At 45.1% G+C, this 16,410-nt stretch overlaps 1 protein-coding gene across 4 annotated transcripts in view; it reads right to left on the bottom strand.

Moving 5' to 3' along the window:
- ERBIN (erbb2 interacting protein) overlaps positions 1 to 15,106 on the bottom strand; it is a 92,168-nt gene extending 77,062 nt beyond the window's left edge. For 2 of the 4 annotated variants that reach the window (XM_081942602.1, XM_081942605.1), the window contains exon 1: positions 14,985 to 15,106. The gene's annotated coding sequence lies outside the window, so the exon portion shown is untranslated. Of the gene's footprint in view, positions 1 to 14,655; positions 14,708 to 14,953 lie in introns of those variants that run through there. The other 2 variants (XM_081942603.1, XM_081942604.1) reach the window with 2 other exon arrangements.
- Between the last annotated feature and the right edge of the window lie 1,304 nt (positions 15,107 to 16,410).

Below are 16,410 nucleotides of genomic sequence, written 5' to 3'. Positions count from 1 at the left end.
TAAGTTACTTGAATCTGATTCAGCAGAAAAACATCTCAATATTTCTGTATAAAATTAAATGCAATAGACAGAATCAGAAATATAAGAACTTTTTGACTATTCTTGTACATTAAGAGTTATGTAAGAAAAAATGTCATTCCAGTTTGAGGTACCTAATTTAAACCAAATGAATAGCAAACCTTAATTGTGATTTAAGTGTTCTTAGACATATCCATCAGATGTGAAAAGTATTAACAATTAAAAAGTAAAATTGCCTACAATTTGAATTTTATGCCTGGCAATCATATGAATGGATAGCATGCACGCATTTTTCTAACACTTGTTGTTGACTTTACTATTAGAGAGAAAATGAAAGAAATGCTTTGGACATGGGTGTTAGAGAGCAGCTTGAATATTATATATTTAATAGTAACTAGAAGCTGCTGAGAGACTAAGAATAAGGATTGTATTCTCTGCTCATTTTCCAATAAAGACCTGAGGCAGTTTCAGTTCCTAAATCACATTTGAACTCATATTAAAATAGCTCTACAAAATTATCCAGAACTGAACTATTACCTTTTATTCAAATGTTATAGATTGCTGAGTAGTATCCAGAGTAAAATGGTGGCTCAGTGGCTAAGACGCTGAGCTTGTCGATCGGCAGATCAGCGGTTCAAATCCCTAGCGCTGCGTAATGGATTGAGCTCCCATTACTAGTCTCAGCTTCTGCCAACCTGACAGTTCGAAAGCATGTAAAAATGCAAGTAGAAAAATAGGGACCACCTTTAGTGGGAAGGTAACACCATTCTGTGCGCCTTCAGCATTTAGTCATGCTGGCCACATGACCATGGAGAAGTCTTCGGACAGCGCTGAATCTTTGGCATTGAAAAGGAGATGAGCACCACCCCCTAGAGTCGGGAACGACTAGCACATATGTACGAGGGGAACCTTTGCCTTTATCCAGAGTTAAGTTTTGTCTGGCAGAGCTCCCTCTTTTGGGGGGTCTTCAGTACCAACCTATGCAACAATACATTCATCACTGTACCCAATTCAGTCATTCTTTCCTGACTAACATAAATCAATCATGAAGAACAGGGTCAGACAACAAAACATTGGCCTTATAATAAAACAGCTTCTCCCTGCCCTCAGGCCATAACAACAGAAAGCCAACCCACAGAATTAGGCCAGATATGGAATCTGGCACCTAAGGCAACATCAAAGCACTTACCATTAAGTACTTAAATGCTGCCATTGGGTTATATTAGATTTGAGCACTTCTGTCACTGGGGAGAAATTAATAAATCCTCTGGCTATGCTAGAAAAATATTTCATAATATATGAAAGACCTTTTTGTTACCATATTTTCTCATTATAAGGATGCCTTAGTTCAGAATCTCAAACTCACAGCTCAAAATTGCCCAGCAATGCTCCAGACATCAATTCACAATTATGAGCAAGCAGAGCTAGAGGAAACACTCAAACAGTGAAAAACCAAGACCTATTATCTTGCCCTGACCAGTAAGATTTCAACAACAGGGTCTTCTCAGCTGTACTCCAAGTTATTGCATACTCAGTTCCACATTGCTGAGAACATGAACCTGCTGTCGTGATCTGTGGCAATCACTGCTTCTAAGGCTGCATCAGGTTCTTCGGCAGCAGTGAGGAGAGGACTAGCCAAAAAAAAAGAGATAAATCATGAGACTGGGGCTGCAGCTTCTTTAGCCAACTATCGTCCGGTCTCCAACCTTCGCTTTGTAGCGAAGATTGTCGAGAGTGTGGTAGCACGTCAGCTTCCCCAGTACCTGGATGAAGCTGTCTACCTGGATCCATTTCAGTTGGGTTTCAGGCCCGGGTACAGCACGGAGACGGCATTGGTCGCGTTGGTCGATGATCTCTGGCGGGCCTGGGACAGGGGCTGTTCCTCTGTCCTGGTCCTATTAGACCTCTTGGCGGCTTTCGATACCATTGACCATGGTATCCTACTGCGACGACTCGGGGGGGGTTGGGAGTGGGGGGCACCGTTTTACGGTGGTTCTCCTCCTACCTATCAGATCGGTCGCAGTTTGTGTTGACTGGAGGGCAGAGATCGACCCCCAGGCGCGTCACTTGTGGGGTGCCCCAGGGGTCGGTTCTCTCACCCCTCCTGTTCAACATATACATGAAACCGCTGGGCGAGATCATCCGTGGTTTTGGGGTACAGTATCATCAATATGCTGATGATACCCAACTTTTCATCTCTACCCCAAACCACCCAAACGATGCCCTCGACATGATGTCCTGATGCCTGGAGGCTGTGCGGATCTGGATGGGGAGGAACAGGCTCAAGCTCAATCCCTCCAAGACTGAATGGCTGTAGTTTCCGTCATCCTGATTTGTGCATCTTGTCCCATCTTTGATGATAGGGGGAGAAATTTTAGCCCGCTCAGAGAAGGCTCGCAATCTGGGAGTCCTCCTGGATACGCGGCTTAGTTTAGAAGAACACCTGACGGCCGTGACCAGGGGGGCCTTTTACCAGGTTCGCCTGGTAGTCAGTTGCGCCCCTTCCTGGATCGGGATGCTCTGTGCACAGTCAGTCATGCCCTCGTCTTTTCTCGCCTGGACTACTGCAATGCTCTCTACATGGGGCTGCCCTTGAAGAGCACCCGGAGGCTTCAGCTGGTCCAGAATGCGGCCGCGTGGGTTGTCATGGGGGTACCTAGGTGCTCCCATGTTACACCCCTTTTAGGCGGCCTGCACTTGTTGCCGGTTGTTTTCCGGGTGCGATTCAAGGTATTAATTATGACCTTTAAAGCGCTCCATGGCTTAGGCCAAGGTACCTGTAAGACCACCTACTGCCACCAGTAGCCTCCCACCGTCCAGTACGATCACACAGAGTTGGCCTCCTCAAGGTGCCGTCGGCCAGGAAGTGTCGGCTGGTGACCCCCAGGGGGAGAGCCTTCTCTGTGGGAGCGCCTTCCCTCTGGAATGAGCTGCCCCTGGAGCTCCGCATAATCCCTGACCTCCAGTCCTTCCAACGCGCCCTAAAATGTTGGCTTTTCCAGCAAGCCGGCCTGGCCTGAATAAAATAAATTATTAATTTTAATTGTTAATTTTAATCTAAATCTCATTTAAAATGTCTATTGGGTTTTTTGGATATTCTATTTAATCTTTCTTTTAACTTTTGTCATATGTGTTTTTATGTTGTACACCGCCCTGAGTCCTTTGGGAGAAGGGCGGCATAGAAGTCCAATAAAACCAAACCAAACCAAACCAAGAAAGCAGCTGAGATGGACCTGGCTGCCCCATGGTCAATGTCTTTCTTCTGGAAATCAGGGAAACAAGCAACATTTGTTGCTTTGAGATACATTTATTAGATTATATCAATCTATGAATATGAGTAGAGATGCGGCGACTCAGTGGCTAAGACACTGAGCTTGTCGATGTAAAGGTCAGCAGTTCGAATCCCTAGCACGGCCTAACAAGGTGAGCTCCCATTACTTGTCCCAGCTTCTGCCAACCTCGCGGTTTGAAAGCATGTAAAAATGCAAGTAGCAAAATAGGAACCATTTTGGTGGGAAGGTATCAGCGTTCTGTGCGCCTTCAGCTTTGAGTCATGCCGGTCACACGACCACAGAGATGTCTTCGGACAGTGCTGGTGGCTCTTTGGCTTAGAAGCAGAGATGAGCATCACCCCTAGAGCCGGAAAACGACTAGCACACAAGTCCTGGGGAACCTTTACCTTTACCCTATGAATATGAACCCCAAATAACTCCCAAATTAGTGACCTGATTAATTAAAAAAACCACCAACAATCCATACACCAACAGCAATGCAGATGTTGCAGTCTCCCATCACTACGTTCTTGAAGTTGTTCAGTGCCACCTCTGAAGCTGTTCAATTATTTTGTCACAGATGCATTTTGAGCAGTACGCTAGCAACCACCTGACTACAATCATGGTTGTATCAGTACAACCAAATGTTGTACTGTAAGATTCCCAATAGAAGCATGATTGTGAGTGTTCTAAAAAACATTAGGCATAATGACTGTCATGGCCAACCCAAACTGGAAGACTCTGAAATCAGGAAGTCTGCTCTGAATATATCAGAGCAGACTTCCTGATTTCAACTTCAGAAGACAAGAAACTATTGAGTTTGGCGTCAGCAGCAATAATCAAGAGCAGCTCCTCTTACAACCAGGATGTTGGTTGACTGCCCAACCCTCAAAGCATACCATTTAATTTAATTTAATTTAATTTAATGCTTCTAGACCGCCCCCTCTCCCGAAAGGGACTCGGGGCGGTGTACAGTTCATACAAAATATATCAGATACAATAAAATTAAGTATGTACAGTTGACAGTTGACATGGAGGAGGTAAGAATGACATTAAAAGAACTGTACAAAGCAGATTAAAATAAGTTCAAACCCCTAAAAACAAATACAGTGAATTAAAAAACCCCTAAAATAACCAGATATAGTGCGTTTGCCAGGAGGGACAGTTGAATTATGCCAGGCCTGCTAATCGGAACAGGTGGGTCTTCAGTTTTTGCCGGAAGGAGCGGAGGTCAGAAGTGGTTCTAATGTCGGGGGGGAGGTCATTCCAGAGGGTTGGGCCCATCACAGAGAAGGCCCTACTCCTCGGTGTCGCCCGCCGGCATTGTCCAGTGGATGGCACCAGGAGAAGTCCCTCCCTGTGTGAGCGTATTGGCCGCAGGGATGTATGTGGGAGGATGCGATCCCGCAAGTAACTAGGTCCCGTGCCATGGAGCGCTTTAAAGATGGTAATCAGCACCTTGAAACGCACCCGGAAAACCACAGGTAGCCAATGCAGCTCGCGCAGGAGAGGTGTTACGTGGGAGTACCTCGTACTCCCCATCACAGCCCGCGCGGCTGCATTCTGAACTAACTGCAGTCTCCGGGCGCGTCCCAAGGGCAGCCCCATGTAGAGAGCGTTGCAGTAATCCAGGCGGGACGTCACCAGCGCATGAGTGACCGTGCGTAGGGCATCCCGGTCCAGTAGGGGGCGCAATTGGCGCACCAGGCGAACCTGGTGGAACGCCCCCCTTGCCACGGCCGCCACATGGTCATCCATTGACAGCCGGGCATCAAGGAGGACGCCCAAATTGCGCGCCCGTTCCACAGGGGGCAACTGCTCGCCCCCTATGGCCAGCGATGGAATCAGCTGGCTGAATCGAGGTGCCGGTAGCCACAGCCACTCAGTCTTGGAGGGGTTGAGTTTAAGTCTGTTGTCCTCCATCCAGACCCCGACGGCCTCCAAACACCGGGACATTACTTCGACAGCCTCGTTGGGGTGGTTTGGAGTTGAAATATACAGCTGAGTATCATCAGCGTAGAGGTGATACTCAACCCCAAAACCACGGATGATCTCACCCAGCGGCTTTACATATGTGTTGAACAGGAGAGGCGAGAGGACCGACCCCTGTGGCACCCCACAAGTGAGTGGCCTCGGGGTCGACCTCTGTCCCCCTGTCAACACACATTGCCTCCGGTCGGAGAGGTAGGAGCCGAACCACCGCAAAACGGTACCTCCGACTCCCATCCCCTCCAACCGGCGCAATAGGATACCATGGTCGATGGTATCAAAAGCCGCCGAGAGGTCTAATAGGACCAGGATAGAGGAGCAACCTCTATCTCTGGCCCTCCAGAGATCATCAACCAACGCGACCAAGGCTGTCTCTGTGCTGTGCCCAGGTCGGAAGCCGGACTGGCGTGAGTCTAGATACTCGGATTCGTCAAGGTGTCGTGGAAACTGCTGGGCCACCACATTCTCAACAACCTTCGCTAGAAACGGAAGGTTGGAGACTGGACGATAGTTAGCTAGCTCCATTGGGTCGAGTGAGGGCCTCTTAAGTAAGGGCCTCACCACCGCCTCTTTCAAGGCGGTTGGTAAGGATCCCTCACCCAATGAGGCATTCACCAGGCCCAGAAGCCAGCCTCGTGTCACCTCCCAAGATGCCAGTACCAACCAGGAGGGACACGGGTCCATTAAACATGTGGTGGGTCGCAGCCGTCCACGCAACCTATCTAAATCCTCGGGGGCAACAGAATCAAACTCCTCCCAGGATGGTCTCACAAGACTCGCTGTTGGCGGCTCGTCTGGTCCACTGAGTGGGGCCCATCCGCTCCGGATCTGAGCGACTTTGTCCTGCAGATATTCCCCAAATTCCTCTGCTCTGCCCTGTAAAGGTGCCCCCCGCGTCCCCTGTGACAAGAGGGAGCGGGTCACCCTAAACAGGGCAGCAGGGCGGTTATCCGCGGACGCAATAAGGGTGGCACAATATCTACGTTTGGCCGCCCTTAATGCCACCAGGTAGGTCCGCAAGTAGGATCTTACCTGTGTTCGATCAGATTCGGAGCGTGAGGACCTCCACCTGCTCTCTAGACGTCTCCTGTGACGCTTCATCACCCTCAGCTCCTCGGTATACCAAGGAGCCCGGGTGGGTCGCTGCCGCAGGAGAGGTCGCAAAGGCGCAATCCGGTCCAAGGCCCCAGCCGCCGCCCTATTCCAGGCGGCCGCTAGGTCCTCCGACCGAGCGCGGGTCAGGGCTACAGGTAATGGCCCAAGCTCCGTCTGGAACCTATCCGGCTCCATCAGGCGCTTGGGGCGGTACCAGCGTGGACCGTCTGGTCCCGCCTCCTCGCGGTGGGGGGTAGCGCCAGGGAAGTTAAGCCGGAGACATGAGTGATCTGACCATGACAGGGGTGTAACAGTAAAATCCCCTCTACCCAGATCACTCGTCCACTGCTCATGTTCTATATCTGAGCGAAGCAAAAGCAAAAATACTCTATGTACCTCTCTACCTGGAAACGGCATTCCTAGCTTTGATTGACTCTCACCTGGCAGAGGCTCTACTTAAGAGTTAGCATTAACTGACTCTTAATTGGGTACTATCATTCTCCTATATTTCCATGTTCCTAAAGCCCAGAATCTCCTGCCTCTCAACATTTCGGTTGCTCTGAACCTGGGCTGGCTGACAATCTTTGGATCATGACCTGGCAACACTGTTGCTATTTGGAACTTGTTTGCAAACAATCTCATATGCGATTGAGATTTCACTTACACTTACGTATGAAGTCTGCTTACTATTGTACTTTAACCAGAAATAAAGTCTGAAATACGTGGCCTGAAATATAAACCGTATGTATGTAAACTGAAACCGATAAAATACTATTAAGCTGTAATTGTCAAAGTGACATTGAAAAGCAAAGAGATCATAACTATATAGTTAAGCTACCAATCTCACCGTCTAAAAAGACCGGATTACAATGTCAACAAAAAAGATGCAGACTTTATTCCCAAATCAGTCAAATAAGCCATTATTAGGATTTGATCCTCGAATCTATAGGCAGTCCTCACTTAACTATTATAATTGGGACTGGAATTTCAATTGTTAAGCAATGCAGTTCATTAGGTGAAATATCAGGAGTCCACATTGCTTAGCTAGAGCAGTTGCAATAGTTCCAATTGTGGTTATTAGGACAGCAGGCATCAGTAACTGATGGAAGACAAGCCCAGCATGCATATTGACCTGACCTCTTAGGCCAGAGTTTCCCAAACTTTTCCCTTCGTTACACAAAACCACTTACCAGAAAATCCATTTAACCCAAAGTAAAACACTTTATTAATTTAAATATCCATGTAATGGGTTGTTACCAATGAAAAAACACTGTTATCCAATTTAGGGTACCCATACTTTTTCAAGAAGCAACTGGACTTTCTGGTTTTTCTTTTGAAGACTTTCGCTTCTTATCCAACTAGCTTCTTCAGCTCTGACTGGATGCTGGGGCATGGAAGGATTTATAGTCCTTGCAGACAGCTGATCATTTGCATTCTTTTTAGCGAGCCATTAAGGCAGGAGTGTCAAACTGGTGATCCATGGGCCAGATGCATCACATGCATGTCATGCCCACCCCATCCCCACGAAGGAGAAAACGTCACAAAACATCATGTGATGACATGACGCCGCAAATTTGACACCTGTGCCAAATTAAGGCCACCTGGAGGTTTATCTGTGTCATCAGGTCACCGGAGTGGTGCAAATGGGTGTGGCGCAAATGGGTGTGGCACATTCTTGGAACTGTTGAAAAGACTGTGTTGTAGACTGGAGATAGATAATGTCATATCCCTCCCCTTCTGTTGAGACAGGGCTGCTTAATTTTGACATGGATGGCTTCCTTGACCCCTATTTCAAAGCAGCAGTCTTCTCTGTCCAAAATGTGGATGTTGCTGTCTTCAAAAGAGTGGCCTTTATCTTTCAAATGCAGATGGAATCTAGTCCTGATGAGTTTGTTCTTCTATGTTGTGCCATGTGTTTATGAAGTGGTTGTTTTGCTTCCCCAATGTACAGATCTGCATATGGCTCACTGCATTGTACTGCATATACCACTTTACTCAGTTTGTGTCTGGGTGTTTTATCCTTGGGGTGGATGCAAATGATCAGAATTCAAATGACCAGAATGCAAATAACCAGATGTCTGCAAGGAATATAAATCCTTCCATTCCCCACCATACAGTCAGAGCTGAAGAACATTCTTGGATAAGAAGCGAAACATCTTCAAAAAAAAAACCAACAACCCAGAAAGTACATTTGCCTCTTGAAAAAACACAAGGAACCAGCAGCTTCCAACGCAGGCCACAGACTTGTTCTCCAGCAGTGCTTCTGCTGCACGTTCTTCAGCTCACATTGGAAGCTGCTGGCCCATCACATTGCTTCGCAGGAGGAAGCCTGAGCCAATAGCAATGATTTGTCCAGAAAATCTAATATTAGTAGTTTTAGCTGTGGTTATGGCTTAGTAATAAAATAACCACTCTACGCACCTGATAAAATGAATTGCAGTTGAGTTTACACCTTTTATAAAATTTGCTACCGTGTTTCCCTGAAAATATGACGTCCTGATAATAAAGCCATGCCACATTTTTCTGGTGGGCAAAAATATAATCCACTCCCCTCTCCCCGCAAATAAGCTCCCTGGAATCCCTCCACCTCCGGCCAGGCAGAACGCTGCTCACCAACCTAGCAGTATCCAGAAGGTGCCAAGCCGCGGGAATGGGGGGAGGGGAGAAATGTGATCGTATTGCTTGGCGCCTTCAGGATACCACTAGGTTGGTGAGCGGCACTGTGCCCAGGTGGAGAGGGGGGGTTGCTGGACGGCTGCTCTCTTACAAGTGAGCTCCCAAAGTGCCGGGCACCGCCTCAGGGGTGAACGGCTGTGTTGCGCTGTTGCAGCAGCTCAGCACAGCGCCATGAAGTGACCATGCTTACAAACAGCCACCTGGCAAACCCCCTTTCCAGCTGGGCAGAGTGCCATTCACTGACCTAGGGTTATCGCCAAGCTGCGGGAGTGCCTGTTCGCCGCCGCCCGGCTCCCGCAACTTGGCATCTTCAAAATGCCAGTGAATGGCACTCTGCATGGCTGGAGAGGGGGGTTGTGCGAGTGGCTGTTCTGCTCCCGCTTGCATGCCTCCCAGTCTCACGATGCCCTGGCCTAACTTCCCCTGCAAAGTCAGGGCACCTCCATTGCCACCGCCACCATCCCAGCATGGCTTTTTCAGCGGCTTCCAAACCGAGTCTTTCGGCAGTGGATGCTCTGGGTGTACACTCCCACAGCTTGGCGATACCCCTAGGTCAGTGAATGGCGCTGTGCTGGAAAGAGGGTTTGCAGAGTGGCTGCTCTTGAGTGTGGTCGCTTCATGGCTGCTGTGCTGTGCTGCTGCAACAGCGCAACACAGCCGTTTGCCCCTGAGGCTATGCCCGGCTCTTCGGCAGCCCACTCACAAGAGAGCAGCCGCCCGGCAACCCCCAAAAAATAAGCCTTCTGCGGATAATGAGGCCCAAGCCATATTTTGTGGGTAAAAAGAAAATAAGACCCAGGGAAACAAGGGAGTCAAAAAAGGCATTAGCACACTAACATTGCTGTCCAATTCACACTCTTCAGGACAAAGAGATTCATCCAGAGAGATAACAGGGCATATAATGGCCTTTTCTTTCAGACTGATTTTGCAGCACTAAAGACACTGATAAACATATTCAGAATAAAAAAACCAAATATGATTTTTTTTAAAAAAACAAAACCGTAAGTGGGCAAATTCTCTTCCCTCCCACATTCTCAAATTCTTTCCAAGTCTACAAAATACACTGAAAGAAGAAGTTCTATGGTATTTGCATTGTACTGAGTTTCATGTTTGCTTTTTAAAATATGTTTTAATTGAATAAAACATGATTTTGTTACTGTTAGTTATATAATTTGAATCACACTAAATAGGTCAAAGGAATGATTTCATAAATATCAGCTAAATTTATGAATTTAGTTGATTCTTTTTGAATATTTTGTTTAACAGAGTACATACAGTACATAATACTGTATGCTTAATACTTCCTCTTTTATTACTTGAATAGTTTATAATCTGTGCTAGGCCACGTAGCTCCTTCCTCTTTTCTATTACTTGCTCCAATCCTCCAATTTATGTACGGTACGTTGAAAATTTCATACATACTTACCAGGTTTCATTAGGTCCAGTTATATCATCTCTATCTGGACTCCTTTTGTCTCATGTTACCTATTATTAAAACATTCACTGGGTGTGTTTTCCTTTTCTGTGAATTTAAGCAGAACGAGTTGCCAGGGCATGTTGGCATGGACTAATTTTATTTTACCATCTCAGTGTGGTATCTCTGATACCAAATATGCTTCTTTATGGTTGCTAAATAGATTTTAAAATCTCAGCTTCTAAAAGCATTATTTGTATTCTCGTAATTAAGTCATTTTTGGACACTTGAAATGATAACTAATCTCACCAGCTGAAGATTGACTCAGCCTTCCAAGGTCAATAAAATGAGGACCTGGATTTGTTGGGGGCAATATACTGACTCTGTAAACTGCTTAGAGAGGGCTGTAATGCACTGTGAAGCAGTATATAAGTCTAAGGGCTATTGCTACACATTTACAATAAAATTAAAGGAGGAAGTAACTGAAAACCACACAGGTCACTTCTGGCCATAATTTGCCTTTTCCCTCCCTCATTATTAAAGAATCTCAGCAGCAAAATATAAATAGAACAAAACTAAAGACTTAGTCCTGATTATTTTAACAGATTGTTTTTCTACAGGTAGTCCTCAGCTTACAACAGTTCATTTAGTGACCCAAGAGTTACAACAACACTGAAAAAAGTGACTTACAACCATTTTTCACACTGATCTTTGCAGCATCCCCATGGTCACATGATCAACGTTCAGATGCTTGGCATATTTAGGACGGTTGCCATGTCCCAGGGTCATGTGATCAGCTTTTGTGACCTTCTGATAAGCAAAGCCAATGGGGAATCCAGATTCACTTAACAACCATGTTACTAATTTAACAAACGCAATGATTCACTTAACAAGTGTGGCAAGAAAAGTCGTAAAATGGATCAAACTCACTTAACAAATGTTTCCTTTAGCAACATAAATTTTGGGCTCAATTGTGGTCGTAATTCGAGGACTCAGGTGACTTACAGAATGCACCTTCTCCTTCCCCTTGCAGCTCTTTCTGTCAAACCCCCCCCTCTATTTTAGAAGGGAGATGGTATGAGTGGACTATTGATGTGATAGGGAAACCCGTATACGTTTATGAAGCCTGTGCTACATAAATCTCTCACATGAAGAAAACAACAATTTCTATTTGCCTAAAAACAAATTTGTTTCCAATCCATTGTTGGAGCAATCTGCAATTCAACATGTATTTGACATTCAAAGCGACACACCAAAACACACAAATAAAATAATGTCTTCTATCTTTACGCAAATTTACGATCACCTGTATTTCACTCTGAGAAAATTCTAAGACTTAACATGAACACACTGGGGGGAGAGGGGGGAATAGAACCGGAAGCAGAAATGGAGTATATCACCCAAGATCATAGTCAATTAATGTATGATAACTCCAAAAACATTTCATCAAAACTGCAATTCCGTGGTTACTGACTCAATTAAACATTCTAACGCTCAGAGAAGATCCACACTTTATATGGCAACTAAGTTTGCTGTAAGCATAACATTGTTACTGTTAGAAAGGATGTGTCTGAAAAAATACACAAATAACATGGGACAAGCCTGAACCAAAATACTTCGGTGGCAGCTGTAGAAACAGATTCAAATCCCAATTTACTGAATGTGCCTTCTAACCATTGCCTTATGGGCAACTGAAACAACAATACTTCCAACATTGACAATACCTACAGATCTCAGTAACCAGGCACAATTTTTGCCAATCTCTTTAAAGAAGTTCAATTATTATCAGATTAATATATATTTTTAATTGTAATCCCAGTACTACTTAATACATTTTATATTTATTTATTTACTTTTCTTTCAAAGGATGCAGCTGGCAAGGTGCAGAAAGGCTTGCCTTGACAGGAATGAATTACCAGGAAAACATTACAACTTTACTAAGAAGCATATAGACTTCATAGGCCCCTCTGGGCATTGTCCAATTAAAAGGCCTGGATCCACATGTTTAGGTTATTTTACTTATTTTACCAGGGGCATTGCAGACAGGTTCTGAATACCACCTCTTTAAACTCAGTCATAGAAAAAGTGACAATTTCTTCAATATTCTGAAGCTGCTGAGTTTCCCTAATGTGGTATTTTCCAGATATGTTGTTGTGACCATTCACACTATTTACACCAATTGCATAGTTTACTCTTTTTGCATTTTTTTTTTTGCAGAACAGAAAGGAAAGTCTCTAAATTAACAGACTCTGCATTCGATTTATTAATAAAATGTCTGCAAAACGCTATATTCACCTCAGTTTCTCTTGTTACTTACTACTTAGGCTGATACACTGGCACATCGTCTTATGAAAAGGGGCGCATATAATATATATATATATATATATATATATATATATATATATATATATATATATATATATATATTAGTCAACAATACAGTTGCAAAATATAAACTGAAGATCAGTTTGCAATCACCCAAATGTTTTATGACAAAGTATTTATTCAAACAGGCTAGAATTGTAAAATTTTTATTACAATTTCTAAAATAAGTTGTATATAATATTTTTCTGATCAAAACTAAAGGTTTTGTACATTAATAAAGGGAATAGAGAACCAGTGCAGAGTTCTGAAAAGATCAATTAACAATGTAATACACAAGTCAACTAAAGAAAATTAATAGATCAGATAATTTACTATCATAAACTCTTGATTTGCCAGGAGTAAGAATCTCAATAAATCATTTTACACTAAACTAATGGACTTTTATGACATCAGAATTAGCCAAAAACAAAAGCATCAAGACACACACATGTTCAAAAAGGTGGCTAATGTTTTCTAGGTTTTTGAGTGGAAAAGATTCCAAAAGTTCAAAATATAAATGTGAAGTTTTACAGATGTAACTTTCAGAATTATACATTTTTGTCCCTTCAGCATTTAAAGTCAAGGCTAGGAAATAATATTGATTTTGAAATGACCCTTTTCTGTAAAAGGATTACAGGTACTGTATTCTATTTCAAGTTCATGACTAAGCCATATAAGGAAGTTAAATTTCATTGCCATCTATTTTATTGAATATTGTTGGATGACAAAGTAATCTTTGCTCAGATCATGCTATCAGATGTAAAAAGGGCTTATATATTTTACTCTGACAGAGCTAACTGGAGTAGAAAAAAATTACTTTTCTATGCATGTAGACTATAGAAATAAAAACGTGTTTACAAGACAAAACATACTTTACTTACAGTTATCAGTTATATAGTTTACAATTTTGCTCAATTCACTTTAAATAAAAACATTCAATTCTTGCCTAATCAACGTTAAGTAATTCTACAAGTAGGATATTTTAACTCCATGCAAAAAAAAAACTAAGTTTTTTGTTTTATGAAAACTTTTTAAAATCTTTTTAAACTACCTTCATATGTGTTTCCTGATTACCAAATTATCCTCAAATTAAAATATCTAGTCCAAAGAGCAATAAATATATGAGCATATTGTTTTCCTCTTTTAGGTTGCTATTATAGATTTGGTGGATGAACTACAACTTTTTTAGACTCTTGAAAAGTTTTCGACTAATTTACCCGAAAAAGAAGTTGTTTAATCGGAATTAGAAATAGCTACCGAATACCTTCAAACTACAGAACTTGGAAGAGGAAATACAACTCTCATAAGTTTATCAGGCCTTTTCAGCTGCATGAACTTACTTAAGAATTCTTTATTCTTTATTGGCCAAGTCTGATTGGACACACAAGGAATTTGTCTTTGGTGCATATGCTCTCAGTGTACATAAGAAGAATAAAATACATTCATCAAGAAAAAAAAATACAAGACTTAGTGATAGTCAAGGTTACTAATAAGCTATCAAATCATATCAGGAAACAATTAAAAACAATATAAATTGAAGGATACAAGCAACATGGTTATAGTAATAAGTTGGAAGAGATAAGTTACCAGTAAGGAAGAGAAGAAGAATAGTAATACAGTCTTAGTCTTAACTAGTCTTAGTCTTAACTACCAAATAGAGAAATTCGATCTTCCCCGCCCAACACCTCTTAAACTTTTTTAACCTACGAAAGAAAAAGAATTTCGACTATAATATCAACAGATGAAGGGGGAAAAGTTACTCTTTCAGAAATAAGTTTCAACTGAATCACCAATGCATAATCAAGCAGTTCCATTGCAATACACTACCTTCCACTGTGGAACAAAGAAATTCCTGTTTGAGAAGCTTTAGCCCCGTTCGCCCCCCCCCCCCCAAACATCAAATCCGCTTTCTTTCACTTCGGCCACGAACAAGTGTGGCGAGACAGAGACGTCTATTGCAACTTTTTCATAGGATTAGGGGAGTGAACTCCACTACTTGTATTGTAAAATCAATTATGCGAGGGAGAAGATCAGGATCTCGGGGGGAGGGGGTTGTTGTTACTTTCCCCCTCCCGCGCAAAGCAATTTTCCTAGAAATATCCAACCACCCAACAGCTCCACGTACACATTCGGGCTTTTGACGACGATTCGCCCACCTTACACTTCGGCCGTCCCGGTTTCCTCCATCTACAAGCGGATCCCTTTGGCCACTCCGCGACGCTTTAAATCCAAGCCAAGTTTTCTCGAGTTCAAAAAAAAAAAGAGAGAGAGAGAGAGAGAGAGAGAGCGAAGCCGAGGAGGAAAAGGCCAACCTCGGCGAGGGCAGCGGGACACGGCCGAAAGGAGAGGCCAGAGAGAAGCGGGGCTGGAGAGAAGGGAGGTCTCTTTTTTGTGTGTCCCTTTCCCTCCCCGCCGTTTCACTTTTCCAAGGAGGGGAAGAAGGTCTCGGCGTCTTCGCCCTCTTTCCGCTCTGACAAATATGCGGTTTCAGGTGCTTCGCGCACACACACACCGCCCAGTCCCGGCTTTAGAGTCACTTCCTGCCCTCTCAAGGGGGCGGCGGCGGCTAAGAGCAACAACGGGGCCGCAGTGCCTGCGCAGCAGCCTGGCTCGGTTCTTCCGAAGCGGGAGGCCGATCCCTTTCGCTACCACCACCACCACCTCCGGCTTCTCCTGCGTCCGCTTCGTAGGCCGGGGCCCGGATGCCGCCGTAGCAGCAGCAACAGCAGCAGCGCCTGCCGCAGCCCCCCGTTAGCGCCGCCGTCGCTGCTCCTGCCCGAGCGGCCGCACGCGGTGGGGCGGGGGGGGGGGAGAAGAGCGGGGCTTCCGCGAGCTTTCCCCGCTTTCCTTTCTTTCTTCCCCTCGGCCCCTCAGTCTTTCTCTCCTTCTTCGCACGCCCGGCTCCTCCTCTCCACACTTCCCCCTTCCTTCCTCTCGCCTTTCCCGCCCCTCTCTCGCTCGGCAGCTCCCTCCGTGGCCGCCCGCCGGCGACTTCGCTCCAGCGTCTCCGCCGCGTTCCCCCCCCCCGAGAGAAGGGCGGCGGCGGCGGGAAAGCAAGCAGGCAAGAACGAGGGAGGGCGCTCGCGACCCACGAGGGCGGCGGGGGACGGTGCTGTTGCTACTACTACGATTACCACCGCTGCTGAGTCGGGGAGGGGAGGAGGTGGGGGGGGGGAGAGAGAGACCGCAACGCCGCCCAGACAGCCAAGCGTGACTGAATGATACTCTCCTCCTCCTCCTCCCACCTCAGACTTTCAGCCTCGGAGCCAGACAACAAGTCTAGAACCAAGTCGAAGCGAGGGGCAAGCGCGACTTAGCCAATCGGGAGCGAGGAGCCGCTAGCAACAGCCAATGACCCTGCTCGGAAGGGCGGCCGTGAAGGGAAGAAAGATCAGGTTAGGATGTGTAGGAAAGAAAAAGAAGACGGTGGGAGGGGAGGGGTGAGAAAGAGGTGGCGAGGTAGAGAGAGTTCCAACCACAGGAGGATCTCACGCTTAGTGTTTTCGGCCAGGGGAATAGGAGAAAAGGTTGAAGGCGAGATTAGATGTGGGGGGAGGAGTCGTGGGCCTTGAAAAGCGATTG

Source organism: Natrix helvetica (genome assembly GCF_964273705.1).
Source record: "Natrix helvetica genome assembly, chromosome: 2".
NCBI lineage: Eukaryota > Metazoa > Chordata > Lepidosauria > Squamata > Natricidae > Natrix > Natrix helvetica.
Note: the sequence above shows the minus strand (reverse complement) of the source record. Positions and strands in the feature narration are given on the sequence as shown.